Here is a 27,304-nt window from a genome sequence, read left to right as displayed (position 1 = left end):
AGGGGCTGAGGGTAACTCCACCCAAACATGGGGAGAGACTGAGAGTATGGACGGGCGGAAGGTCCAGAAGCTGCCACCAGGGGAAGGGGAAGGAGGGCCAGACCGAGCAGGCAGAACTCCGATGGCTCTGGTGTTGGCGTCCTGTGGCTGCTGTAACAACAAACTGCCACAAATGATTACAACAACACAAATTTATTATCTTACAGTTCTGGAGCCCGGAAGTCCTAAAAATAAGGGTGTCAGGGCTGTGCTCCTTCTGGAGGCTCTAAAGAAGAACCCCTTTCCTCGCCTTTTCCATCTTCTAGAGTCTGCCTTTTCCTTGGCTCATAGCCCCATCCTGCACTACTGACATACAAAATACCATTGGCTGGATGACTTAAACTAGAGATGTTTATTTTTCACAGTTCTGGAGGCTGGGAAGTCCAAGATCAAGGTGCAGGTGGGTTCAATTCCTGGTAAAACCCTCTTCTTTGCTCGAAGACAGCCATCTTATCACTATGTCTTCACATGGCCTTTCCTCAGCATGTGCAAACATGGGGGTGGGGGGGAGAGAGAGAGAGAGAACATGTAACCTCTCTAATGTCTCTTCTTATAATAACACTAATCCAGGGCAGATGAGTGGCTCATTGGTTAGAGCGTGAGCTCTGGGCAACGGGGCTGCCAGTTTGATTCCCACATGGGCCAGTGAGCTGCGCCCTCCGCAACTAGAATGAAGTCAGGGAGCTGCCGATCAACTCCCGGGTGCCACATGGCTCAGTTAGTTGGAGCGCGGGCTCTCAACCACAAGGCTGCCGGTTCGACTCCTAGACTCCCACAAGGGATGGTGGGCAGCGCCCCCTGCAACTAAGATTGAACACGGCACCTTGAGCTAAGCTGCCGCTGAGCTCCCGGATGGCTCAGTTGGTTGGAGCGCGAGCTATCTACCACAAGGTTGCCGGTTTGACTCCTCAACTCTTGCAAAGGGATGGTGGGCTCCACCCCCTAAAACTGACAACAGCAACTGGACCTGGAGCTGAGCTGAGCCCTCCACAACTAAGATTGAAAGGACAACTTGACTTGAAAAAGTCCTGGAAGTACCCACCGTTCCCCAATAAAGTCTTTTCAAATAATAATAATAATAACACTAATACTATCAGATCAGATCTTAATTGGGTTCAGAGCCAACTCCACTGTGGAGATGGGGGTTCTCCTACACCAACAAACAATTCTCAGACAGCACCATGGTGTCTAAGAATTCAACTCAATTTTGACACTGTCTACATGGAGATAGCATTAGATTCCACAGGTTAAGGGTTCAATCCTACAAGACTGCCTCCCCCATACCCACACACGCTTCAGATGACGAACAAAAGCCCAGGCTCCTTGTGCTTCTGCCCAACTGGCAACAGATTGGACATTCCAATGATGTCCCCTCCAAATCAGAATGTCAATTGCAAATCCAGGTTGTCACCTGTACTTCGGCCCAACTGGCTATAAATCAGTTTCCCACAACCCCCTCTTTGGGTTCAATTAATTTGCTAGAACGGCTCACAGAACTCAGAGAAACATGTTACTTACTAGATCACTGGTTTATTATAAAAGGATGTAACTCAGGAACAGCCAGATGGAAGAGCTGCACAGGGCAAGGTGTGGGGAAGGGACACCGAGCTTCCATGTCCTCCCAGGCACCCACCTCCATGCGTTAGCAAACCTGAAAGCTCGCCAAACCCCTGTCCTCTTAGTTTTTTATGGAGACCTCATGACATAGGCATGATTGATTAAATCACTGGCCACTAGCAATTGATCACTCTCCAGCCCCTCTCCATCACCGGAGGTTGGGTGGGGGGCTGACAGTTCCCACCCTCTCATCACATGGTTGGTTCCATTAGCAACCAGCCCCCATCCTTAAGTGCTTTCCAAAAGTCACCTCATTAAATATAACAAAAGGCACCTTTTTTCACTCTCAACACTTCGGAAATTCCAAGAGTTCCGGGAGCTGTGAGCCAGAAATTGTGGAGGAAGATCGAATGCAAATGAGAAATATAGTTTAGTCATCTGAACGACCAAGTATGTATTTCATAAATCACAATATTGTACCTCATTTAATCTTATTTACTTCCTTAGAGGCTCCATCTCCAAATATAGCCAAACTGGAGGGGGCGGGGTATTACATGGGCTTCAATATATGGATTTGGGGGGGCACTGAAACATTCAGTCCATTACTCTCTCTCTCTGTCTTTCTGACCCGCCTGTCCTCTCTCTTGTGAGGACCCTTGTGATGACATTGGGCCCACCTGGATAACCCAGGATAATCTCCCCATCTCAAGGTCCTTAACTTGGTCCCATCTGTAAAATCCCTTTTGCCATGCAAGGTAGTAGTCGTAGGTTCTGGGAATTAGGACACAGACCTTCGGGCAGCCATTGCTCTGTCTACCTCATCCCCTGCAAGCATTTGCCTTGTATCCTTCCTAATGTACTTAAGATCAAGACCTAACTCTTACTAGTGGCAAATTACTGGGACTTGCTTAAAAGAACCATCTAGCCTGTTGGATCCTGCAGTTGTGAATGCTGCCCCTGACCTTTGCCCCATGCAAATGAGCCAATACTCAATCTAGTGGCAGAGAACCTTCTCCGAAAAGCACCTCAGGGGTGGAGAAGCAAAGGCCCAGTGGCTGGTGAAAGCCAAGGGGACTCTGTGCCCTGGCATGGCACTGTCCCCTCTCTGCGTGGAGTCACAGGAAGGAGGTTCCACTGGAAAGTGGGAGAGAACTCAGCCTCTTCTGTGGCAGACCCACCTATGTGGACTTGGGAGAAAAATTCCAGACCCAATAAAGAGCTTTACGTCTAGAAAAGGAGAGGGAGAAGGAGAAGAAGGAGAGGAAGAAAGGGAGATGGTTTATGAGAGGAGAGGAGAGGAAGGGTGGATTCTCAGTCACCCTTCCCTGAGTTGGCACCTACAGGATTCACTCGCACACTCAGCAGAATCCTGGCTGCCTCTGCTTGGCCTGTTGCAGCCCTAGCAATGGTTTTGTTGACAAGAGGCTGGGCCCTGCTGGACGTGTCCTGGGATGGTCTCAGCAGCCCCCAGGAGGAGGACGGGAAGTGTTGCCCGAGAGAGTGTCTGGCAGTGGTAGGTGCCCGGAGGCCTGCTGCCATGCCACCTTTGCCATCCTCTAGGGCCACTCCATGAAAGGCCAGGGCCTCCGTGACTCCTGCCAAACTGGACTCCAGGATACTTCAGCCTCCTGAAAGCTTAGTCCCCAGGCCTGGGTAGGACCCCAACCGTTTCTTTCCTCCAGGAGAAACAGGTCGTGTAGGGCTGGGAGCTGGGAGCTGTCTCCTGTTCCCTGCAGACTTGTCCCCTGGGATGGATTCCAGAGCCCGAGTCCCCTGCCCAGGCTTCAGTGACCCAGCAACTGGAGAGCTCTAATATGACTCTTCAGTTAATTCAGCGCGGTTGAGCAGTGGCCCTTGCCTGGGGGGTACAAGTGGGGGGCACTGGGGCAGCTGCTCAGTTGGCACAGGGCCTCTGGCCAAGGCCAGCCGGCCACACCCTTAGACAAGTCAGGTTTTTCCTGAGTGGAATGTACCAGGTTTTTCCTGAGTGGAAGCAGGGTTCAAATCCCATGTGCTCTGCAGGACCGAGGAACCCAGCAGGCCATCCGGGTCCCATAGAAAATGTGGGAATTCTGGCCAGCAGCCGGGGAGGTTATGGAAGAGGATGCTGAGACGCTTCCAGGCTGCTTCTCCACCCTCCTGAGTCACACGGGAATGTTTGAGATCAGGAGGCAGGTGGCCGGGGGGAGGGCTGGGACCTTTTCATAGCCTCTGTTAGGATCACAGTGGGGGCAGGAGAAGAGGGGGCTTGGAGCCAGCAAGGGAAAGCTGGACAGAGGCTGGGAGGAGGGTATAGCTGCAACCTTGGCCCAGACAACACTTCCTCTCCTCTCCCCCCCTCCTTTCCAGGGACGTGGCCCACCGAAGACCTCATTCTCTGGACACACTGTCAGGTCCCACCCACAAGGATGGGGGCCAGTCTCCCCACTCCCAGCTGATCCCAGGGCAGCCCACGCCTGGGCTAACATCCCTCCCACTCTCTCCCACCCCGGGGGCTGCTTCCCCTTCATGCTGTCCCCATCGTCCAGCACCAAGTCCAGCATACAGTTGGTGCTTGATAAGTGCCAATTTCCTCTCTTCCTTAGCATCATGACACAGTCCATCTAGTCTCTGCTCTGCCCTGTACGGTCACTCACAAGTTAGTAAATAAATAATCAGCAAGAGCTGAGTTGCATGCCCTTGGAAGAGGTGGCAGAGGACCAGCCAGGACCATACACACTGAGGGAAGGGGGGTCCCCACCCCACCCTGCCCCAGGGAGATGCTGATGTAGACCTTGCCTGTGCCTGCAAACTGAGGTTACCCTCAAACCCCACCCCCTGGGAGCATCCCGTTGTCACGCTGACTTGCAAGCTGCCTTTGGGCACCGTCCTTGTTTGCTGTTCAGTGCTTCAAGCAAGCACAGCCATGTTTTGCCAGCTGCCAGGCTGGCAGCGCAGCCCGTCCTGCAGTGGGAGGCCCAAGTAGGGAGCCCAGAAGAGGTCTTTGAAGTCTCCTCTCTGCTGACAGCCCTCCCCTCTGGCCTCCCACCAGGGAAACCCAGTGCCCCTGGTGTGGACAAACACCCCCAGAGCTCAGAAGAGCAGCCATCTTCCCAGAAAACATGCAGCCAGGCTTGGCCCTGCTGGAAGCCACTGCACACCGTTGTTAGGGGCTCTCTGCAAACGGATGTGGGCTTTGGGGGTACAGAAGGAGGACGAGGAGGGCTCAGGGTGCCAAGCTAGACTGGGTCCTGGCCACCTCTCACACAGGCAGGACTGAGAAGAACCTGGGGTGCAGGGGAAGCTTAGTGCCAGCTGCTCCCTTGTACCCGGGGACTAGAGGTCAGACAGCTGGGATTAGTCAGAGATTTCGAGTTGGGTCCTCAGCCAGCCCAACCATAGGGACCTTCTCCAAGTGGAAACCTCGGCCCAGGCCTGAACAGAGGTTGGCTTAGGAGCTAGGAGTTGCAGCCTGGTCCACCTGGCTGGAGACAGCAATGGCCAGACCATGCCAGCCTCTGGGGGCTGTAGGGAGCAGTTTGGTTTTGAAATCTCTGGACCCTGGAGGAGAGGGGTGAGCTCCTTCCTGCTGGAGTCAGGTTTGAACACTAATGGCTGAGCCTCCAATCCAGCCACCCAACAAGTACCCCTGAAGCCTCCTCAGTGCCAAGCCCCAGGGAGGAGTGCTAAGGTGTGGAGAGAGACAAAACTCAGTCCCTACCTTAGGGGAATTCCTGGGCAGACAGGTCAAATAACGGCAACCCGTATGTCTGTCTGCACAGATGCCTGGAAGCCTACCTGAGACGTGCCTCCAGGCTGGGCCTTGCAGGATGGGGAGTGGGCTGGGACAGACTGGTCAGCAGGAAAGGGTGAGGATGCTGGAGAGAAGCCTCTGCCAGGAAGGGCTCATTCGTTCAGCAGTCCTTTCCCAGTCCCCACAGCATGCCAGGCCCTGGGAGGGGTGAGCAGGTGCGTCAGCCCTGTAGCCGCAGCCACACCTGCCCGGCCTGCAGCAAGGGGAAGTGACTCGCTTCCCAGGCTCCTGCAGCCCGCATCCCTGGAGAGCACACAGGAAAGACTGCAAGTTTTACGGCCACTGAAGTCAGCTTGGGCCTAGGGAGGGCGCGGGCCAAGCCGGCCGGTTCTAATTAGGGGATTGGGCTCCTTGCAGCGGTCCTGGGTCCGGGGGTGACGCCAGGTTTGCAGAATGGCCAGCACTGTTTTGCACTGTGCCTCCCAGCAACGGGGCCACTCTGATGGCAGTGGCGGGGGTGGGGGGTGGGGGTGTCCCAGAGTGGGTGAAAGCAACAGGCTGGCTGAATGGCCTATGAGTAGCCAGGCCTGGACACCCAGCCTGGGCTGGAGCTGGGTCACCCGCCCCTGCCCCCTTGAGGGACTGACCTCTACTGGGCTGACCTTGGAGAGCACAGATCCCTGTTGGGCTGAGGGAAAACTGCTCTCCCCCAGCCCAGGACAGCACTGCAGGATCCCAAAGGAGTGAGGGTGGGGCCCCATTCTGGGTTTTACTTTATTGCACTGGGTTGCCCTGGGTGAGCATTCTACCACCATGCCCGGCATACACACAGTAGGTGCTAAAAAAAAAAAAAGGATAAATAACTGGTACCCAGTATCTAGACAAAGCCTAGCACACAGGAGGTGCTCAAAAAATGTAGACTGAATAACCAAATTCAGTGCTTAGAATTTGGCATACAGTAGGTGCTCGATATATGTGCTGAACAAAGGAAGGAATGAAGTTCATCTTCAGCGCCGTGCATTAAGCTACATAAGCAGGTGCCCTGTTGTGCTCCCCCCACATCCACAGTGCCTAAGCCTGCTGGGGGCGGGGGTGACGGAGGGACACGGGCAGGCGGCTGGTCAGACAGTGTGAGTCTGGCCTGTGAGTGCTATTCCCGGCAGTTCCTCTGATTCACAGCTGTCCCAGGAACAGTCATGACTGTGTCAATAAATATTGGTGACTCTGAATGACCTCTCCGTCTCGCAGAGCTGGTTGGGCCTTCCTGCCCCTCCAAAGATCCAGTCGGGGCCATTGTTATTCCAGCCAGCATGTAAATCCTTGCCAGTGAGAAGGCCTCGAGAAGGAATGGTCCTGTGAGCTGATAATCCAGCAAGCATTTGCTGCATCCTAGCTTCACATTCTCACTTACCCAGAACTAACCAGACCTCCTGGGAATTCATGAACTTGGGTGCAGAGAGATGAGTGACATTGGGACCCAGGCTGAGACTCAGAAAGAGCCAAAAAGGTGCTCAGCTTAGATCCTGCCCTTCCTCCCACATCCCTGCCTGCATGTCCCTTTGCCTCATCCCCTATGAAAGGACAGTATCACATCTCAGATGGACACGACACACCAGGCAGAGAGACACGCTGTCCTTTGTCATGGCTGCTTGCTCGCGGGTTGTGAAAGCATTCACGAGGCAGGTAGAAATACAGAAGGAAGATTTATTAAAGTAAAAGAAGGGCAGAGTCTTTATTTCACCTGAAGATTTATATTTTCTAAGCAGGATGTAAATTGCTTTGGCCTGTTATGGAATCTTCTGTTCTGTTTGGATTTGTCCTTTGGGGTGGGGGAAGTTGTGGTGAAACTGGTAATGGAGCAACCTTGGCATGTTATGTAAATTTAAGTTGGAGCCCTGAGTGGATCCCATACAGATGCAAAAAGCTCTCCCAAGTCAAGGGGCCAGGGCATGCAAGGCTAAAGTAAACAGAAACATTGAAACTGGTACAATAGTAAATGTATAGTAAGCAGAGTTATTAAGTTTGGGCAAAAAAAAAGAAAAGAAAAGCTTTCAAAAACATCCCAAGCTAAATTACACTTGTTAAATCAAATTATACCAGAGGTCCAAATCTCAAAATAGAAGATTTAGTGCCACTGTTACAATCCCCCTGTCTTTTCCTTGCTGTTTTCATGGTTGTCACTTTCTAGGTTTAGACTGAGTGAGAGTTCAAAGTATTTCCTCACCTGGACCCTCTTTACAGGGCGACAGATTTTATCGTGAAAGGAAAGGATAGTTATTATGAGCACACAGGACTGTGTCGTCTCCTCGATTCAACTTCAAAATATATTAATTGGGTGCTTTCTATATGCCAGGAACTCTGGGGAAGTGCGAAACCCAACCAAGCCCAAGACAGGCTCAGTCTTGCCCTCAGAGAACCTGCAGGCAGGAGGCAAAGCAGATCATTCAAGAAGCCACCCTCCAGAGCAGGTTTAGGTCTTTGGTGGGCAAGTTCGTGCTGCCAAAGGGATTATAATGACGAAAGGGACATGTAACCAAACACTGTGCAATTCTTGATTGGATCCTGAATTAAGGCAAAATAAGTGTTAAGACGGGGGTTGTAATGGTGGCACTATATATCTTCTATTTGAGATTTGGATCTCTGGTATAATTTGATTTAACAAGTATAATTTAGCTTGGGAGTTTTTGAAAGCTATCTTTTCTTTGCCTCTTAATGATTCTGCTTCCTATACGTTTACTATGTGGTTTCGGTGGTTCTGTTTACCTCAGCCCAGTGCTGGCCCCGCGACTTGAGAGAGGTTTTGCATCTGTGTGGGATCCACTCTTAGCTCCAACTTAAATCTACATAACATATGCAAAGGTTGTGATAACTGATTTACCTGCTTCCCCCACCCCAACGGACAAAGCCAAATCAATAGAAAATTCCACTACAGGCTGAACCAATTTACATCCTGGTTAGAAAACACAAAATTTGAGATGTAAACAAAGACTCAAAGCAGTAGTTGGCAGGAGTTCCCAGCAGACTTTGCCCAGCCGACCCTTCTCTTACTTTAATAGATCTCCCTTCTATGTATATTTCTACCTGACTCGTGAATTCTTTCCCAGCCAGTGAGGGAGCAGACACAACAATGAGGGTATCAGCTAACTTCAGGGACTATCAGACAATTAAATTATGCACTGCATATTCTACGCAATCTCTGCGTCGGTGTGATATCCCGAGGTATGAAAATGGAATTTTGGTCTCGCAGGAGACTGTCCGTGATCTTAGAAGGCACTTGCTTAAATATTTGGGAGGGAAGTGTCTCGATGTCTGTGACTGACTTGGATATTTCAGTGTTCATGGAAGAGGGAAGCACTTGCAGGCTGCATGGGAAGGAGCTAAGCAAAGCAGGGAAGAAGTACGCGGGACACAGGGCAGCCTGGCGAGGCCCTCACTTCATGGCGATGGCTGCACGGAGAACAGCTTGGGGGCCAAGAGGCCCGAGGAGGCTGTGGTGGTCATTACTTAGCCGTCAGTGACGGCCGCATGGTGGCAGGACCAGGATGGTGGCGGTGGATGTAGAGACACTCAGAAGATATTTGGGAGGTTGGATTCACAAGGCTTGGTGGTGGCTTGTATGTGGGCAGAGCGAGTGTGGAAGGGTCCTGAGAACTCCTGGTTTGTGTCACGACATCCAGAAGGATGGAGGTACCACTGTCAGAGGCAGGCATCTGAAGCAGATTCCCGGTGGGAGGTCAGGAGCTCAGTTGAAGACAACCGAGTTTGGGGCTTGTGGAACATCTCAATCAGAGTCCCGGAAATTTGAAAGTGCCTTTGCCCAAATAACCATGAAACCAGAACTCTGACCTCAAAAATGCCAGCCAGGCATGCTGGACACCGCAGACGTGGGGCCTGGGGAGGAGAGACAGAGGGAGGTCTGGGACAGAAACTGTGTGGCTGCCCATCCTGCATTTGTTTTCCCAAGGTCCTCTCCGTCTGCCAGGAGAGAGGGGCAGGGCTAGGATAACGACATCCTCGCCCCCACAGGGCCCTGGACGCGAGCCACTATTCCCGGATGCCAACCGCCTCCTGTCACTGGTCAGAAGGGGTCTGATTTCCCAGAACTCATTAGAAACAAAGCCACACACGTGTCAGCTTGGGTTTTCTACATGTCATGTTTATTTCTCATTAGAGCAATGCCGGGTGGCTTGGCCAAATGGGGGTGGACTGAGTGCCTGGTCCCTTCCCAGCTACCTGGAGGCAAAGCCCTTTCCCCATCATTTAGTCACTGAGTACTAACTATTGAGCGCCTACCGTGTATCAGGCACCATTCAAGATGCTGGCAACGTAACAGTAAGCAAAACAAAAGTCCGATCTATAGTAATAATTTATTACTCTAGTGAATAATTGTTATATAATGATATAATATAGTATAGTATAATGTAATGTAATGTAATGTATATAATAATGGGTTATCCTCCCATCAGTGATTCTCGAGCAGGTTCTCAGACATTTGAGAACCTTTCCGTCCTTTCCTCCTCAAGTCCAGGTAGGAACTTCCTGTCTCCGGAGGGTTTTTGCCCAACCAGCATTTGCTTCTGAGCTTTACCAGTAAAACAGTGACACGTGAGCCGGGCTTAGCGCTTACTCTTTGCAGTGGTCACTGTGACACTTCTTCCTGGTCAAGCCCGCATGTGCTGTCACCACCCCACCCCAACCCCCACTGATTCCTGCCATGCTCTCCAGCGGCCAGGGCCGGTCTCGGTCCCTTCCACCTAGAATCTCTTTCTTTCCACACTTGCCTTCTCCTGGGAGCCCTCCCTGATGCTCTGATGACCCAAGCCCATCCCACGATACCCTGTGCTTCTCTGTTGTAATGCTTATTCGCTGAGGACAGTGTGCCTGGGCTTTGAGGGGTCCTGGCCTGGGAACCCTCTCCTGAAACACGCACACACACGCACACACACAATCTCCCTTCAGAGAATATACACATCCACCCACCCCAAGCCCATTCACAGATGCCTATGCTGATGTCACAATTTTCTGATTCCTTCACTGTCCCCTACTAGACTATAAGTTCCATGAGGGCCTGTTCACCACAGAGCAGTGCCTGCAACATAGTATTTATCAATAAGTTATCAGTAAAGATAAAAATAATCAACAAACATTTATCAAGAAAGATACATGAGCTGTATGAAGATGCTTTTTGAATGCTGTTTGAATGAATGAATGAATGAAATAATCAATGAATGAACGAATCAGCACAAATGACCTGATGCCCAAAATTTTGCCCTCTAGGCTGGACTCACTCTGAGTGTGCCCCTCAAGGTCCCCTCCACTACCACTCCCAAGAGGCCACCTAGGCCCGTATCTTATCCTTCCAACCAGCTCACTCCAGGTTAACCTGGGGTTTCTGGACCATCTCCCAATGCGGGTAGGCAGTGGACCTGCCCGAACTAGGATGTTCCTACCTTGGGCTGTCAAACGTCTCACCTGTACCCAGGACACAGCCTCTGTGTGCCACGTGGTGCCAAGGATGCCCACCCAAGGTCTCACCAAGGGCAAGGAGAGTAGACCCTCCGACCATGATTATGACAAGAACTGTCCTCACCTCAGCTCAGACACACACATATCACCTTCCCACCTGCAGGGCCGTCGGCTGAGCTGACGTTGTGGAACAGTCTCTGCATTCAGACATTTCACATCCATGCTCTCATTCTGTGCTTTGCTGGTAGATGTGCAACAACCAGCTCTCTGGAGGGAAATGTACCCATAAATATATGTATATAAGTTTACTACAAATAAATGTTTGATGACTATCCAACTCAGCAAAAGAAACAGCTCGTCGTTGAACAGCGAGCATAGCTCTCACGTGAAGGTTGATTGATATTTCCATTTATATTAATAAGTATGGAAAAGTGAAACAATGAAGACGTTTACTAGAACTTCATTTTTTTGCTGAATTGGATAACAGTGTTTGAATACTGGAAAACTATTTCCTTTCTTTCTTTTTTTTTTTTTGTGTGTGTGCTATTCACAATGTAATGGCTAGAGATACAACTCACTTTCAAGTTTAATCGACATTAACATTTTCTCCATCACTTTTTCTAATAATTTTTTATTGGGGAATATTGAGGAACAGTGTGTCTCTCCAGGGCCCATCAGCTCCAAGTTGTTGTCCTTCAGTCTAGTTGTGGAGGGCGCAGCTCAGCTCCAAGTCCAGTTGCTGTTTTCAATCTTTAGTTGTGGGGGGCACAGCCCACCATCCCATGTGGGAATTGAACTGGCAACCTTGTTGTTGAGAGCTTGCATTCTAACCAACTGAGACATTGGGCGCCCCCTCCATTACTTTTTTAAATCTAGACAATCAACAAAACAATAAAGCAAGTCCTGACTAATAGCACTTGCCAATTTCCATGGTGTAAATACCTCCACCATGGCTGATTTCAAGCTGCCCAGGTGACCTCACTGAATGTGAAGTTGAGAAGAGATACATAGCAGACACTATGATATAGTATTTTCACCACGCACACTCAAGAGACATCAATAACCTTAAGAGTATAGACAATAGTAAAACGTAGTTAAATAATTAAGAAGTAATGAGTTCTGAGTATTCATGAGCTTTGTTTTTCATATAACTTATTTACTTGCAACTTTACAGAATTGAATTGTTAACAATGGCTATGTCTAACTGGCTCACAAAACTCCTGAACATTGAACCCTCAGCTCTCACGAGCTGATTGTGCAAGTGGCCCTCACGTCCCAGGGAACTCACATCTCATTCCTCTAGGCCTCTGTAGGAAAAGTTTTACAGTTTCTGTCTTATACATCAGGAAGCTGAGGCTCAGAAGCCACAGTGCCAGGACGTGCACTGAGGAGGGTCTGCTGCTAAGATGATTTTAGACCTGCTCCAGTCGCTTGAGCTGGGCTGAGGTGAGCGAAGACTGGACTACGAGCGTGTTTGGGGGTTTGTTGTTGTGTCAGGAATCTGAACACACTTCTCTCATTTATGTGTGGCCTCCAGGCATCAAGCCCCAGCATGTAGAATCCACCAGAACACAGTTACAAGAGGCCTTCGAAAGAAGATAACATGGTGGCAGACAGCCCTTGATCAGGACAGCACCGTAACACAATACAGGAACGATCCAGCCATCTGTTTCTAAAGGAAGGGCCAAAGCTCCATAATCCAAATGCTAAGACTCTCCAGCCAAAAATAGTTCAAAAGGAGTGGGCCAGGACGCTGGGTTCCTCAAACTCAGGACTACTGACATTCGGGGCGGGATAATTCTGTGTTGTATCGGGAGGGGAGCTGTCCCGTGCTTTGCAGGATGTTTAGCAGCATCCCTGGCCTCTACCCACTAGATGCCAGCAGCAATGCTTCCCACCCCCAGTTATGACAACCAAAAGTGTCTCCAGACATTGCCAAATGTGCTGGGAGGTGGGGGCACAAACCACCTCATGTTGAGGACCATTGGGCTTGGGAAAGGAGGGGCAGGGAGGTCAGCTGGGAGTAGACACGTAGAGGGCGTAGACTGACAAGTGGGCTACGTGTGCCCTCAGCCTCACAGTTGTCCCTGGATGCTGGCTGAGCAACGAGAAGGCTTGGCAAGTGTGGGAGGACCCAGGGAACTCAGAAAACAAAACTCCCAGCAAAACACACTCCGACTGATTCCCCAGCCTTGAGACTCAAAGTCTAGGCTTTCCAGAATGTCAGCCATAGGGATTTGTGTGAAGGCAAGACCTGGAACTGTAGGCCTCTTACAGACTGACATCCATTCCTTCCTTGACTGTGTCACTCATTAATTTAACAGCTATGGAGTCCGCCACATGCCTGACACTGCCAGGTGATGCACGTAGAGGAGGAGATCCTACCCTCTGTCCCCGTGTCTATCTCCCCCGCTGGAACAAAAGCTCCAAGAGGGCAAGAGTGTTGGTGTTTGTCCAGCCCACAGTAGGTGCTCAATATACACCTGTCATTGGAGGATGGGAGACAGGAGTTTTCAGCCTGGCTGGGGGTAGGGGGACAGATGCATAAAAAGATAGTTATATAGGGACAAGGAAAACTTCGTGGACACCTGAGCTGAATGCCAAAGGACTGACAGGAGCTGGACAGCTAAGAGTGCCAGGCGAAAGGCACAGCCTGGGGGAAGACATGAAGTTGAGACAGAGAGCATTGCTGGCTGAGTGTATTAGTTTCTTATTGCTGCTGTAACAAATTACCACAGATTTCGTAGCTTCAAACAATATAAGTTTATTCTCTTCTATTTCTGGAGGTCAAAAGTATAAAATCAGTCTCACTGGATGTTTTGGATGGAATTATGTCCCCACAAATTCATGTGTTGAAGCCCTAACCTCCATTGTAACTGTATGTGGAGAAAGGGCTTTTAAGGAGATAACTAAGAGTTAAATGAGATCAAAAGGATGGAGCCCTGATCCAATAGGACTAGTGTCCTTATAAGAAGAGGAAGAGACACCAAAGGCACTGCCACACACACCCCTACCCCCACACACACACCCCTACCCCCCACCCACACACACCCCTACCCCACACACACACACCCCTTCCCCACACACACACACCCCTACCCCCCGCCACACACACCCCTACCCCCCCCACACACACACCCCTACCCCCCACACACACACACACCCCTACCCCCCCACACACACACACACCTGCACAGAGAAAATGTCCTGTGAGGACACAGCGAGAAGGTGGCCATCTGCAAGCCAGGAAGACAGACCTCAACAACAACTGAATTTTCTCACACCCTGATCTTGGGCTTCCAGTATCCAGAACTGTGACACGTAAATTTCTGCTTTTTAAGCCCCCTGGTTGGTGGTATTTGTTTATGGTAGGCCAAGCAGACTAATACTCTGGGCTAAAATCAAGGCATCAGGAGAGCCACGTTCCTTTTGGAGGCTCTAGAGGAGAATCCATGGCCTTGACTTTTCCAGCTTCAGGAGTCCACCTGCATTCCTTAACTCTGGCCTTTCCTCAATGCCCTCCAGCCTCTGCTCCCATTGTCACATCTCTCTCTCTGATTCTGACCTTCCTGCTCCCCTCTTGTAAGGACCCTTGAGATTACATGGTGCCCACCTGGGCAATCCAAGATAACCTCCCGTCTCAAGGTCCTTAACTCTAATCACATCAGCAAAATCGCTTTTGCCATGTAAGGTCACATAGTCACAGGTTCTGGGGACATGGACATCTTCAGAGGGCCATCATTATTTTGTCTACGACAGAGTTCAGCCAAAGAGAAGCTTGTGTGTGTGTGAGTGTGGGTGTGTGTTGGGGTTTAGGCGGCCATGAGGATGCAGAGAGAATTTGGGGTCAAGACTTTGTGTACCAGGCCTAGTTTTAAAAAACCAACAAGAACTGGTACCTCCTGAGGACACCCAAGCCATGCCAGCAGGGTGGAGCAGCAAAAATAACCCCTGTGGGTTTGTCTCTTACTTAAGTAAGTTTGTCTCTTACTAAGTAAGTTTGGCACTTACTTAGTAGTGCCACAAACCCAATTCACACTAATTTAAGGGGGGGAAAAACCTATTCACTTTTATCTGAAAACTTCACAGATGAGCCACTTTCAGCTTCAGGTACATCAAGATCCAGGAGTTCAAATGACATCATCAGGCATCCATCTTTTTCCACATCCCTAAGATAAAATCTTCTCTATGAGCGTCACTTGAAACTCAAAACTTCTGGAACTTCCAGCTCAGCAGTCCCCTGAAAAGAGAGCTGCTACCCAACAACTCCGGCAAAAAAAAAAATTTCCTGGGAGGGTTCTGATTGGCTAGCTGGGATCATGTGCTTATTCCTAAGCCAATTGCAGCAGCCAGAGGTGTGGGTGAGTATACTGATTGGCAGGCTTTGAGTCCTGGGCCCACCCCTGAGGAGAGGACCATAGGATCTTGAAATGCTGGGAACAATCTCTCACTGGATAGAGGGGCGCTGCTACTAGGAGAAAGAAGGGGTGCTGGGCCTACAGAAACAGCAGTGCCCCCTGAGAGGGGTGGCCTGGTTGAGGCCCCTCCCAGCTTTAGCTCCACAGTTATCCTTTCAGGGGCTCCCTAGTCTCTGAGGAAGCTTTGCGTGGACTTTCTGTCCTGAAATTGGAACAGTCCAAAAATAGCATAGAGGGTGGTTCAGGCCTCCTCCATCTCCCCTCCAGGCCGATGCCTTCTCCTGGGCAAGCAGCCATCTTGTGGGTTTGGCCATTAATTCTGGGGCACCAGGGTGTCTGAGGCCCCCTCATACCATTTGTCATTTACTATTATTTAATAATGATGTTAAAAAGTACAATCTCAGTCTAAAATAAACGTCTAATGGATTAATGGAGATGTTGCTAAGCAGTCACTTAAGTCCCAACACACCAGGCCTAGACCCAAGCCTGGGTCCCAGAGTAACACCACCTCCCCGGGCAGGGCAGGGGGCCTAAGATGTGCGAGATGGCAACTCCAAGTCTGGGCTGGCAGGTGAGTGACCGGCTGACAGAGAAGTCCTTGAAAACAAAGCACATACTCTGCACCCAGTGGGTGCTTAGCAGATGTTTTTTGATGGATTTAGGTTGTTAGAGAATGGAATCAAAATAATTCTCATCATCGAAAAATAAAAATATGACCATATCCTGGGCCACACCCCCTTGGGGCTTGGGGAAGAGCATCTGTTCTACAAAAATACTCTGACATGCCTCCCGTGTGCCTGGTACTGTCGGGCACTGGAGGGCAGTGTAGATGGCAGTCCGTGGGTGCCCTGACCTGCCCTCCCACTCCTGCCCTGGGCCCCAGCCCAGCCTTCCCACTCTGTCCTCACCCTGACCCAGCAAGCAGGGTTTGGCCAGCCTGACCTGTTTTGCCTTCTAAGTGGAAACAGGCTGCTGCAAAGGAAAGTCGGCTTGGGGCAGAACCCGGTGACTCCTGATTCACGTTCACCTCTGACCAAGACAGAAACACAGCTGTGGTTATCAGAAAGCTGCTGAGAGCCTGCGGGGGGGGGGGGGGGGGGGGGGATGTTTGGGGAATAGAGAAGCTCTGAATCACAGGATCTTATTCATGGGGGCAGATGTGGCCACAGGATGGGCTGGGGTGGGGGTGGGGAGAGGGACTCCAATGCTGAGGGTCGGCTGTGCACAAGCAGGGCTTCCTCATCCCCCCACTTCCCTCACACCCCCTTCTCAGAGTGCATGGCATTTTCTAGGAAGAGTGAAGACAGTGCTATCCTCTAGATCAAGGGCGTGAAGCCAGTCCCAGGCCTGGGAGGGGTGAGCTGGCCAGATTTGCGATCTGCGATCTGCGAGGGTAAATGAGTCAACAGCTCTGTGGGGCCACCTGAATCCTGCCAGCAGATTTCCAGGGGACTTGGGCGGTGGGCCTTGGTAGAGCCGTGGGGCAAATGTCCCCACCTGAGCAGGGCGAGGCAGGGCAGGACCCAGCAGGCCCTGACCCCACTGAACCTGCCATTGATTGGCCAACCCGTGGCACAGAGATGGAAACCCCCACCTGTGGCCAACAACTGCCAACACGACTTGAAAAGGGTAAGTCTCCTACTGGCTGGAGACTTCAGACTTTGGTTGCTCAGAGCTCCCTAGAAAAGTGTACAGGAGGACCTGGAGGCTGGGGTAGGCCTGGGGACAGCCCGTCAGCAAGCTGGTCCCAGGAGCAGGTCCAGGTTGAGGGCAGTGGGCTCCTGCAGGCCCAAGTTCAAGTAAGCAGCAGCTCTCATCTCACCCCAGGAGCCAGGGCCAGCAGCCTGACTCTTCCCACAGCCGCAGGAAACTTCCAGGGAACGGGGACCTCCAAGCCCAGAGAGAATGCCTCCAAAATTCCTTGGGCTTTTTCTTCCCTAGTCAACCAAGTATCTATTTATAGATGTGGAAATATGCGTGGAGAAAGCACTGGAAGGAAATACATGAAATGTTCACATGTTTTTCTTCTTTTCCTTATTGGTCTTCTTACAAGAAAATAAATATGACTGTCAAGATAAGAAAAAAGATATTTTTAAAGTATCGTAAATCTTGATATAAGTATTCATGCTTGTTATAAAAAAGTGGAAAGGAGAAATTTGAAATCACCCATACTGTTAACCATTAACATTTCGCTGTGTTTTCTTTCGCTGTTTTCCCTATGCAGACATTTTGTACGTAGGGCTGTTGTTTGTTTAGCGGAGCTATAATCATTTTACATTATTACAAAACTTTTATGTGACCACAGAGTCATCATAGGGTTACATCTTTTAAAATGTCGATCTAATATTTATGCACGAGGTAATACCCATTATTCGTTTAGCCATTCTCCCATTTCAGCATCTACAGGCAGCATCTAATTCTTCACTATTATAAATAACACTGCTGGGGCCGGCCCGGTGGCTCAGGCAGTTGGGGCTCCGTGCTCCTAACGTCGAAGGCTGTGGGTTCAATTCCCACACGGGCCAGTGCCAGACGGCTCAGAAGGTTGCTGGTTCGACTCCCCGACTCCGGCAAGGGATGGTGGGCTCCGCCCCCTGCAACTAAGATTGAACACGGCACATGGAGCTGAGCTGCCGCTGAGCTCCCGGATGGCTCAGTTGGTTGGAGCGCGTCCTCTCAACCACAAGGTTGCTGGTTCGATTCCTACAAGGGATGGTGGGCTGTGCCCCCTGCAACTAACAATGGCAACTGGAACTGGAGCTGAATGGCACCCTCCACAACTAAGATTGAAAGGACAACAACTTGACTTGGACAAAGTCCTGGAAGTACACACTGTTCCCCAATAAAAGTCCTGAACAATATAAATAAAAATGAATAAATAAATAACACTGCTGTGAACATCTTCACATGGAAAAGTCATGTTTTTGAGATTACTGTCTTCTGTCAAATTCTCAAATTTCCAGGCGTGGGATGATGGTGTAAAAGGTTGCCATACATGAAGCAACAATGTGAACTTGGAGCCAAGTTAGTCTCACTCCAAAGTCCCCACCTTTAATCCTAACAAAAGGTATTAAAAGAAAAATGGAAATGAGGCTTCACTGGGGACCGGGCAGGGGTGGCATCTCTCCTGCCTCCCACATCCCCACTCTCCCAGCCCCCCGCCACGCAACATCTTTAGCAGAGGTGTCATCCGTGAGCCCAGCCCTGCTCACACTCAATAGGAGGGACAAAAGAATTGAGACTCCCCAGGGAAGTCGGGGAGCTATGGTCTGAGCAGCTTGGATCACAAGGGAGAAAAACCCTGTACCACGGGTGGGATGGCTTCTCAGAGGTCAAGTGTAAGCTGTGTCTTCAAAGATGGGCAAGGTTCCTACTGATGGAGCTGAGGGAGGGATATCCCAGGGCTGGGGCACTGGGGCCCTGGGTTGGCAGTTAGGCCCATGCAGAGGAACCCGGGAGGTGGAAAAGCAGTGACATGCCAGGCTGATGGTGGCTCAGGTCAGGGCCAGGTGGGCACGTGCTTAACTCCTCCCTCCCCTCCAAGCCTCCGGGCCTATCTCTCACTTCACCCCTCCCGAGCCTCTCTCAGCTACTCCCTCCACTCCCTCCCAGGTTTCTGTTTTTCCGTGGAGACCACAGCATCCACGCATGCCACGCCAAGGGCTAGTGACTTCCTGTCACAGCCAAACTCTGCGGGGGCTAAGGCCTCCTGGTTGGCCCGGCCCAGAAGAGAGGGGCAGCCGGCTCCTCAGAACAGAACCCTCACGCTCACACGCTCACACCAGCACTCGCCTACACACCACACACTGATACTCACTCCCGTCTCACACTCCTTCCTTCACGTGTGTGCGTGCTGACTCAGACAAGCCCGTGCTCTCACTCAGCCTCCCTCACACACTGCGCCCTTACTGACCCCCACAGAGGAGAAGCAACAGGAGAAGCTCCTGCTTAAGCCGAGGGCCTCACTGGGCGGGTAGCCACTGACTAAGGTCAAGTGTGAGGGCCCCAGGCATCCCACTGCCCTCAGCAGCTGCAGCCCATGCCTCATGCTTAAGGACACAGGCTGAGAGGAATGATCCAGGTCCAACTCCTAGTTCCACCACTTGTTACCTCATATGAGACCAGACTCTGAGCCTCAGTTTCCCTATCTGTAGGTGTACTCTGAACCTCAGTTTCCCTATCTGTAGGTGTAGAACCTCCCTTACAGGAAGGTTGCGATTAAATGACATCATTTACGCTAAGTGCTATGCAAGTCACACCGATTATAAGTGTTTGGTAAACAAAAAACTTACGTATCCTCACTACTGGAACACCTCAGCCATCCAGCTCCCAGGGGGCTGGGCGACCTGTAGCTGCTCTCTGTACCCCGCAGACCTCAAAGCCCAAAGCCAGCAGGCCGAGGCCCTGCCCAGCTTCCTGCCAATCACAGACACACCCAGCCAGTGGCACTGCAGTCACCAAAAAGCAGACACTCATCCCCAAACTGGGGCTCCACCCTCCCACCTAACAGCCCTGGTCACTAACGTTCATAACTGTTTTATGACTCCTTTCTCTCTCTTTTTCTTTGCTCTATTTACTCTAGTGCTTTGCTTCTCTCCATCCCTGGGATACACGCCTCCCCCTGCCCCCTTTCCAGCCCCTTTCTGCTCCATCTTTCCCGCTAAATCCACTGGCCTCCCAGTTCTGTCCACATCCCAGCCCTGACCACTTCGCCACCTCACACCCATCCCCTCCTCCCTCTCCCCTGGCTCCTCTCCCTCCACAGCTGGGGCCTCTTCCCATGGCCTCTCTCCCGCTCCCTCCCTCCCCCTGCCAGTCCACCAGTTGCCCATCTATGCCACCCAGTCAGACGAAGCCAGCATCCCCGGAACCCAGCTCAAATTTCAGCCAAAGAGGGTCCTTTCCTCAGAGCAGTCTCCACAGACAACGGCTATGGTGGGGGAAGGGAGTGATTCCAGTGGGGGGTTCCGAGTGGACCAGGCACAAGGAACCACACCTGTGTCCACCCTGCCCAGAGACACAGACAGCTGTGGCTCTCCGGTTGGCTCTCCACTCCCTCTGTGGGGAGCATGTGGGGCAGACTGGACTGAGGCCCCCGCCTGCCCTGGAACAGTTTTCCTGCCACGTTTGGAGTGATGCCCACAGCCAGGGATGGTACAAGTGCCCAGCCACTTGTGCAGAGCCGTGAAATGATCTGGCACATGGCAGATGGGTGGCACCACTCTGCCTCTTAGCAATCTCCCCAGAACCTCCGTGCGGGGTGCAGGTGGGGATTGGTGCTTTGACTGGGAAACTTGGCCATGATGCTCAGGGCTCGCTCACTGGGCAGACATTTGGAATTCACCTTGTCTGGGGCTGCTAATTAGGAACTCGGTGCCCCCAGGTGACAAAGACACCTGCGTTTTGTCTGCTTTACACTCAGCACAGATACGGAAGCCAGGCTTGGGGCCAGACAGACCTGAGTTTGAGGCCCAGCAATGCCCCTTCTTAGCTGTGTGACCCTGGCAAGTCACTTAACCTCTCTGAGAGCATCAGCTTTCTCATCTGTATAATTATGATGATCAGAGAACTTACCTCCAGGATTGTGAAAATTACATGTTTGTGCTTATAAAGCCAGGCACAGGGTCGGCACTCAAACGGTCTCCTGGGAAAGACGTAGCGGCAGCTGTGATTGTCAACATTATTTCTCAACTTCACTTGTGACTAAGTTGGCAGTGGAGGAGATGAGGGGCTGTCCAAGGTGTATCCCTAAGCAACCTGCGGGGGAGGCCAGAAGCCTCAGTCAGGACTGAACACTAGCCTGAGATTGGCTTTCCCCTTCTTTGCAACCTGGCGTCCATCTTCCCTTAGACCCCAGAGACAGAAAGGGAGGACGGGTCCGTATGGAGTTTGTTTCAGCTCCTTCTCAAAGGAGCACGAGGCAAAGCTCTGCGGGGCTGTCCCTTTCGCTTTTGTCAGTCGCTGCTCTGCAAGGTGGGTCTCATTGGATGAAGGATAATGATTAGTGCTGCTGGTTTCCAGGGCACAGGGCAGGTGACACCCAACTTCAGCTGTGGAGGAGTCTGTTCCTTCCAACCCCAAGAGGAGCCTTCCTTCCTTCCTTTCTCCCTCCCTTTCTCCCTCTTTTCCTTCCTTCCTTCCTCCACTTCTTCTCCAAGAAGTCCCAGGTGGTAAATGGATGAGTGGACAAAAATCATGGAACAGGTCAAAGCAGGAACCAATGAGACAGGTTCTCCTGAGGAAAGACATGTCTGTGACCAAAAGAGGGGAAGTAGAGGCTGGTCAGAAAGAAATAACAAAGGAACTCCACTCTCTTGAATGCAAAGCTGCCTAGAATAGATCTGAGAAAGGAATCTTCCAGGGTTTCCTCCCACCCCAAACTCCCAAGGGGACACTGACCAGGCTGAGGCTGAACCCACCACAGAGATTGTCTAGCCAATACGCAAGGTTCCAGAAGAAAGGCCCAGCCTCTGCTCCGCCCACAACCCACCATCCCTCACTGCCAATCAATTCTGTGGAAAATGAAGGCACTTCCTGAGCCCACCACTTTCTGCAAAGCCATTCCAGCAACCTAGACCCATGGTTTTCAGCTTGTTCAGCTATTTTAAAACAACCCTTTCAAAGCAGCTCAGAAATGGGGACTGTGGCTTGATTTGAGGTTAAACAAATAAGTGCCATTTATCCAGCAACACTCTAGGAATGAAAGATTTCTTCAGGCAAATTCCCAAGTTGCGTGCTCCAGAAAAACTGCTGCCCCAAATTGCTGGGTTCCAGTCCAGTGTTCTCCATTTCTGAAGATATCTGGGTTGCTTTCGGCTATGCTCTGAACAGAGAGTTAGGACTGATGGTGGTGTCGGCAGCCAGCTGGGCACACCGCCTCTTGGCTGTGTCAGCCTCCCACCCAGCGCCCACAGGACCCTGGGAGTTCCTGTGGCATTACTTGGCCTGCTGGGAAATGGCTCTTCTCCATCCTAGGGGACCTGGGCCAGACTGCTGGCTACTCGAGGCAGACTGCTTTTCTTCCCATGTTCTGAGGGTAGGCAAGAATGAGAAAAAGTGTGTGTGGGGGTGGGGGAGCACATTCTCAAACAAATAAAACTCCACTCCACCAGACGTGAAAGCTAATCTCCTCACATTGTAGGGTGTCTCAACAGAGAAATGTTCCTTCCTTTTCTCTCTAAGAGATTTCAGTTTTGGTGTCCAAGCTGGATATCTGGACTAAGAGTAGTCAGATCTCTTGGAAATATCCTGTGGCAGAAACAATAAGCCCAGCAAATATGCCATTTGCTCCCCTACATTTCCCAGCTGTGCCATGTGACCTGTGTTGGCCAATGAAACTGAGCAGAGGTGATGCGTGTCGTTGCCAGGCAGAGGCAGTAAAAAGCCCATTCTCTAGTATCTCTCTCCCAGCCACTGTGCCTATGGAGGTGTTCCAGATGATGTGGCTACAAGACGCAGCTTCTGTCTGCCTGGGTCCCTGAGTGACTCTGTGGAGAAGAACTGCCTGTCAACCCCCTGGGACATATAGCATGAGCAAGAAATAAATTTGTAGTGTTCAGCCACTGAGACCCAGGGTTGATTGTGACTGCAGCATTACCTGGCATGCCCTGATTGATGGAACCTCCTAGAACACTCTGGTATACTTTACCCTGTTGTTTGCTGAGAGAGATCAGCATGCAGGTGGTGGAAAACAACACCCCTCCCCCTCTGGCCAACAGCTTTCACCCAAAGGAGTGCTTATGAGCTAATATTCAGGGACCCCATGGTTCCCCGTCTCACCAAAGATTTAAGGAACTTCTCTGAGGCTTGGGCCTGGGTCTATGCTTTCCTTTGAATTTCTCTACAGCATTTGGTTGACCACCACCATAAAGATGGTCCTCTCTCACATTCCAAGGCATTGAACAGGGCATGAAGCACTTCCACTGGTGATCCTCTATGAGGTAAGATAGGCTTCATTCGTATTTCAAAGATGAGAGAGCACTGAAGCTCAGGAGGACTTCATGTCCTGCCGAGGTCACACAGCTAACTAAAGAACTTGAACCTCGGTCTTGTGTTTCTTGGCACAACACCAGTATTTGTCAAAATGTAGTTCACAGACTATGAGATGGGGCCCGGAAATCTGCCTTTTAAAGCTCCTCGGACAGGGCAGCCAGTTAGCTCAGTTGGTTAGAATGCAATGCTCATAACACCAGGGTTGCTGGGTCGATCCCCGCCTGGGCCATGTGAGCTGCACCCTCCACAACTAGATTGAGACAACTACTTGACTTGGAGCTGATGGATCCTGGAAAAGTACACTTAAAATAAATAAAAGCTTGAAAAAAAAAAGCTCCTCGGGCGGCAGCTATGCCAGGTTTGCGAACCTTTGCACCACATCATGCCACCTCTTCCGTCAGACAAAACCACCACGAGAGCGGTGGGATTGGAGAGCTGCAGCCAAGTGCCACCGCCCCAACTAAAACAACAACATGTGTCTCCAGCCAGACTGCTCTTTGTCAAATTCTCCCTAACGAGCCATTTCTTTGGATTAAAATACAGATAGTCCTAGAAACAGCTGAAACCTTCTCATGAATTAAGTTATTCCCAGCTAAAAACAATTGCTTATAAGAAGTCACTCTGCAAAGTAAGTTAGTCAAGTCAAGACCTTGATCTGAAAGTGCAAATCCAGCTGGAGGCTGCAGGGGGTGAGGGCCTGGCCTGTAGGAAGAGGTTGAGCATTACGGAATGGGGGCCGGTGGGGGGAGGACTCCCAGAAGAAGAAAAACATGCAGCTGGGGGGAGGTGGTAAAAACCTCACACACAAGAAGGAGTCAGAAAGAACTGGAGAAAAGTGTCAACCTTACTATTTACTACCTATGGGAACTTGCAAAAGTTCATCTCTCTGAACCTTAGTTTTGTCATCTGTGAAATGGAACTAATACAGAACCTACCTGCACTTAGGTTGTTATAAGAATCAAATGCATTTGTACATATAACAATTAACATTTATCAACCCCTTACTATATGCCAGCAGCCGTTCTAAGTACTTTATATATCTTAACTCATTTAATCATCACAACTACGCTATGATGTGGTTATAATTTTACCCACTTTTAAATGAAGAAACAGAGTCACAGAGAGGTGAAGTAACTTGCCCAAGGCTGCACAGTTCCTAAGTGTCATAGGCAACATTTGAACCTAGTTGGTCAGACTTCAGAGACAATGAGCTTAATGCCTATACTTAGCTCTGGGTGCCTCATCTCACAGGGAGGGATGCAGCTGGAGGAGGGCTGCAGTGGAGCCTGTGGAAGGCTCGGGCTCATGGCAGAGGTTCCTGTTGCCCAGGTCCAAATGCAAACTGAACAGTAGCCATAATTATTAACATGACTACTGAGCTAAGGGGTGAAGGAGCACTCTGCCTGTTCTCCCCTCCAACCCCAAGACACTAACCCTACTCCACACCCACAGGAAGACACTGGGTGCTGTTTTCCAGAATCTAGAGAACCTGGGGTGGCCCCAGCCCCTTCTCCCAGTATCCTCCCACAATGGGCACTGACACAAATGCCAGCTCTCTTGCTTTACTGCCCCACCGGGCAGTTGTCCTGGGATGAATTACTTGGTTGCTGTTTGTTTTCTCTTGTTTGCTTTTTTAATGCATCTCCTTAAAATGAAAAAAACACCTCAGTGTTGCAAGGAGAAAAGGGAACCAGCATTTACTGAATAGTCACTATGAGCAAGACTCTTTATCCAGCAAATCTGTGTGTCTCATTGGCCCTCACAACTTTGGGAAATAGATATTATTGTCTCCATTTTGCAGATGAGAAAACTGGTCCCAGAGAGGTCAAATGACTTGCAGTAGGCAGCAGCATGGTGCCACTTCAAACCCTTGTCTGTTTGAATCCAAAGGCATTTATGAGATGTGATGCCCAGCCAGCACTTTCAGATTCAACCCCCAAAGGTGAAGCTCCCTGTTTCTCATTCATTCCTTCATGTGTTGAGTGCTTTTGAGAGGCTGCTCTATCCCAGGCACTGGATGAGTGACTGTGGCAACCCGGCCTCAGCTGCAGGGACACAGGTCCATATTAATAGTGTATTTGGAGAGACTTCCATCGTCCCCAGGCTCTGTGAGGGCCATCAGCCCGGGGGGGATTCGGCCTCCTCCCGGGAGAATCCAAGCTCTGGGTGTTTCAGGAAATGTCTGACCTGCCAGGTTTCCGTGCGGCTGATCAGTTAGAGCTGAGGGAGGGGGGCTGAGAGGGGAGGTTTCCCGTCAGCCCAGCTTTTGTCTCTCACATGAGTGCGAGACAGACAAACCACAACCACAGACTCGACCAGCTGTGGAAGCATCGAACAGGAAACCCAGAACATCTGGTGCTCCACTTCCTCTGACGGCTGTGCAAGTCTGGGTGTGTGTGTGTGTCCGCCTGTGTGCACGTCTGTTTTCTCTCCCGCTGTTGTTTAGTGGGACACGGATACAGACACGGTTGGAAACCACAGGGCTTGTGGTGACAGGGGAGCCAGACACCCACTTCCCAACCCTTCCAGTGCCTTGTCCCTCCTCAGTGACCCAGGCGCTGACCGAATTTCATAGGCCACCCTCCAACACACGGCATATGTTTGGCTTGAAGTCACCACGCACTTGAATAAAGGGATTTGTTTTCTCCTTTTGGATTGAGGTGGTTTTAGAGGCGCTTGTTTGGGGATGAGGTGGGAGGGCTCTGCTTAAATATAACTTGGCCTCAACCTACAGACACACAAAAAGCAGCGTCTGGATGAAAGCTGTTTTTAAAACAATTTAAGGAGAATCTGTGGATGACCTCTGAGGCTCTGTGCTGGTTGGGGTGCTGTTTTCCCCCTAGGGGTGTTTTCTGTGTAAGGCCTGAGAAAGACAGGGACTGAAAAGGGAAGACATGTAAGGAAGAGGAAAGAAAAGGCTCCCCAAACCACTGCATGAGGTTTAACTCTCACATCAGTCACCTTTAGGAAGTAGGCATTATTATGCCCATTTTTACAAAGCATGAAACTGAGGTACAAAGAGGGTTCGTAACTCACCCAAGATCACTCGGCAAGTAAAGTGCAGGGCCAAGGTTCAAAATCAAATCTGACTCCTAGTCGCATGCTATTGGGTTGGTGCAAAAGTCATTGTGGTTGTTGCCTTTATTTTTAACCTTTTAAACCATAATGACTTTTGCACCAACCTAATAGATCCTACATGACACGTCATTCTTTCAATGAACAGTAATAATCTGAACCTGACTAGCACACAGTTGGTGTTCCACAAACGTTTCTTGAATTAATCAATGAAATGAGCTTTCATCAATGGCAGGAACTGTCATCGTCACTATATCCCCAGGGCTCAGCATGAGTGGGTGCTTCCTAAGTTTCAGAACAGTGACAATTCATTTACCTGAAGGTCACTTACTTAGCCAGGTCGGACTATTTGGATCCTGGCTGAAAATCTGCAAGCAGGTAGAAAGAACCACAAGCCGTCAACAGAAGTCACACGTCCTTAAAAGTACTTAGAGGGCTCAGGCCTTCATCAGAATCTGGTTATCTTACTTTACAACTAGTGCTAAAACGTTTGCTTGCTGTTCTTGCGAGCAGAGCATCGGTTTAGAAAGGAGCTGGCCTGACAGAGGAAGCTTGCTGGCAACAGCAATTTGGGAAATCAACTGGCCATTTGCAGACTGATAGGTGGCATTACGGATGAAACATGGAAAGCGCCGGGGGAGGTAAGAGACAGACGAGACAAACTGAACGAACTGTCTGATTCTCAGACATCTGCCCTCAAGAAATCACAGAGAAAACCAGATGGAACTGTAGCAGCTCACATAATTTCTCTGGCTAAGATTAACGGCGCGACAACGAGGACAGAAGACCTCAATTGTCCTCGCTCACAACTTGGTATTTAAGAGCAACACATGCTCCAACCTGAGATGACACATGCGCAGTGTCCCAGGCCGTGCTCCTTTTCATACCTGCGGGTTTGCGGAGTCCTCTCTACAGGGCTCTCTTCCGAGCCAAAGCTGACATCATGCACGCGCCGCGGGACGCGTGACATCATCCTAGCGCGCCTCCCATTGTGCGGAAGCCCTAAGCTCCGACAGCCAAAGGC

General features: G+C 50.6%; 1 long non-coding RNA gene across 2 annotated transcripts; it reads right to left on the bottom strand.

The window, feature by feature from the left end:
* On the bottom strand, positions 1–27,304 carry LOC141572052 (uncharacterized). Of its 2 annotated transcripts, none has more exons than XR_012497076.1 (3): positions 27,168–27,304; positions 20,788–21,464; positions 1–517 (listed from the first exon to the last, which is right to left on the bottom strand). It is a non-coding gene; the product is annotated as an uncharacterized LOC141572052 (long non-coding RNA). The 2 variants fall into 2 exon arrangements; XR_012497075.1 differs by lacking the exon at positions 1–517 and adding an exon at positions 16,373–17,813.

Source organism: Rhinolophus sinicus, linkage group LG06 (genome assembly GCF_036562045.2).
Source record: "Rhinolophus sinicus isolate RSC01 linkage group LG06, ASM3656204v1, whole genome shotgun sequence".
NCBI classification, from domain to species: domain Eukaryota; kingdom Metazoa; phylum Chordata; class Mammalia; order Chiroptera; family Rhinolophidae; genus Rhinolophus; species Rhinolophus sinicus.
This window is presented reverse-complemented; position numbering and strand designations above follow the sequence as displayed.